Here is a 3,049-nt window from a genome sequence, read left to right as displayed (position 1 = left end):
GTCTGATTGGCACGAGTAATATTGTTCACAAATCACAATATAACTCATCGTTTTTTAATGAAAATCGCAAAAAACATGCGATTTATGCGGTCAACATGATCCCGTAATCGACGTTAGGAAATGATTAAGGTCGTCATCGTTATGATAGAGCATTTCTACTCAGCAATCGCTGTATTTATCTCCGCCTCGATAGAAAATCATAATTAGGATTTGCGATGTATGCCGTGAACAATAATTGAACGAGTTCTGACGTCGTAAATGATAACAGTCAATAGCGATAAGAAAAGTTTGATGCTCAGAAATCGCTACTGATGATCATCAGTAAATTGAAATCGTGCAATAGGATGCCGGTCAGCCAACATCGGTACGATATGGTTCCCGGTCAGAAATCGCTCATTTGCAGGGACACCTTCAATGCAAACCGCGAAATAGGATTGCAATTCATGAGGTCAACAACGCAAACGACAATGGCTTGTAATAATCGGCTTTTGTAAATGGTGTAAGTCAACATCGATTTTTCGGTGTTAAATGATACTAATATAAAGCGATAATGAACGTTTGTTGTTAAAAAACCGATAAGGAAAGTATTTGGCATGAATATATTGATGTATCCATATATGATAATCAATACAATAATCGTCAAAGATTATTCATACCTGGAAAACGGGTTTGTTCGGGTCGGGTCAATCTCCCACTCAACTATTGTTATAATATGAAGTCAAAACGACGGTTTTGTAATTATTTAAAATACAATCATTTAATTTGCGGGAGGTTTTTGAAAAAGGGCAGCATGTGAAACGATGATTTTTTAATTATTTAAAACGCAATCATTTAATTTGCGGATGGTTTTCGAAAAAGGCGGCATGTGAAAAGACATATTTTTATTTATTTAAAACACAATCATTTAATTTGCGGGTGGTTTTCGAAAAAAGGCGGCATGTTAAAGGACATTTCCCTTATATTTGACTGACGACGTCGATTCCGTAGCTGCGTTGCAAAGGTGGCATCGATATCTTCGTCCATGCATGGCGCCGAAAAAGAGGACGATGGGAGCAATACGACCAGGCATGGCGCCGAAGGAGAGGACGATGAGAGCAATACGACCAGGCACGACACCGAAGAAGAAGACAACCACATCCACAGTACCAACACTAGCGCTTAAGGCGTATATTTTTTGAACCTCCTGACCGGTTTAGTCAACATTTGCCTTTTCATGTCGTATTTCGACTTGTGTTGTTTACTGTAGAAAATAATTTCAATGTTGAATTCTGAATACTACGCTCATGGTGCACTCAGTGCAACATCTATAGACAAGGGTGGGCGACAACGCTCTAACGAGTTTGTAGATGATATCGAGCAGATGCAAGATGAATTTGCAGACGGGAACACTATCAGTAATTTTGTATGTATGTAACCACTATCATTTTCTAGGTCATCGGTTTGTATATTTTGAAGTTTGTAAATTTTTGCAACCAGACAATGTGTGATTTTGTCAATTATATTCAAAGCAACACAACGAGCAATACAATACGCATCATCACCCCTTATTTCATGGTATGTCTGGTCTGCTATTATTTTATTTGCTTTTATGACTTACTCACGTTTCTTGGTGGTTTTACCTTACTATTTCATGCAATAGATGTACGTCCGGCGAAAGTCATATACCAGTGGATTCGTAGATGCACTACCTTGTTGGAACAACGAAGATGAGTGTGTAGACTCTTCAAATTTTGAAAAGGTGAGTGAACAAACCTTTTCTCCAAAGTTTAGTCGTAACATCCTCATCACGATATGTCTATGGAATCATAAATTATTGTATCGATTCACATATTTTACTTCCTACACTCTGGCAAAATCCTGAACATTGGGTCTTATACGAGATGAATTTATGGGAAAAACAACTATGGTGCTACAACTCATTGGACTGCCACAGTGGTGTAGAACGTGACACTATGCATTTTGTAAGCTTCTGCCTATAGGTGAATCGTAGCTATTTGAGGTGGATCGGACTGTACTATATTATCCCTTTATCACAGGCAGGATTCCTAAATGACCTTGTGGGTGTCGACATTGCCGAGTGAATGTTGCTCTGTGCTGACGATGCTCCTCTACAAAGTAATGGGGTCGATTGTGGCATATTTGTAATGAAGCATATTGAAGCAATATACAAAGGAGAAAAACTTTGTTTTGACGCTGTATGAGCTTTGTATCCGCTGTTATTATGGATTCCTGTTATATATTGGTTTCGCATTACATATTTTGTTGCAGGAAGATATACCGAAAGTACACGAAGAAATATGCTGAAATTTGATTGAGTTTAAAAAGAACGGCAGACAAAATATGTAACGTGAAACCTATCGATTGCTCTATCTGTACAACCTAACAAGCTCCACCACCACCGTTCTCACCCTCCTCCTCGACACCAACTCCGACGATGCAGTCGCAGCATGGTGAGGAGCGGTCGGCGGAGGTGGAGTTGGCTGACGTGGAGCTGCCGGCGGTGCAGTCGCAGGCTGGTGAGGAGCGGTCGTCAGCGGTGGCGAGGGAGCGTGGGTTGGCGGAGGGATGGGGTGGCGCTGGGAGGGAGGAGGCGGGTCTGCATGACGAGGGACGCGGTCGGCGCGCTGAGGGTGGCCAACAAGAGCTCCACCGCATCCTCTTCCTCTCCCTCGCGAGGAGGAGGTTTCAGAGGAGCGGTCGTTTCGGTGACGGGGGTTCATCTCGCCGAAATCTGAATCGTCTGGTTTCTGGTATCAACACAATCTGAGAGACCGAGACAGAGAGACAGAGACAAACTGAAGATATGTAGGAAAAGGACTTCTGGTAGGCAAATTTTGTAAGACTACAAAATTTGTAAATCTGTCTCCATTGAAATATAATTCGAACATTACAAAACACGCTTGTAAATCATTGTACTGCTTCATCTACGAAAATTAAATCGTATCGAGAAATAGTTTTGTGTTGTATGCGCTTAACCAATGCTAGTAGTATTGAGAGCTAATGTTTGTTAGCGTCTTAAGAAATTATTCGGAATCTCATGAGAATGAAA

This window comes from Nuphar pumila, chromosome 3, assembly GCF_984573655.1.
Source record: "Nuphar pumila chromosome 3, dmNupPumi1.hap1.1, whole genome shotgun sequence".
NCBI lineage: Eukaryota > Viridiplantae > Streptophyta > Magnoliopsida > Nymphaeales > Nymphaeaceae > Nuphar > Nuphar pumila.
Note: the sequence above shows the minus strand (reverse complement) of the source record.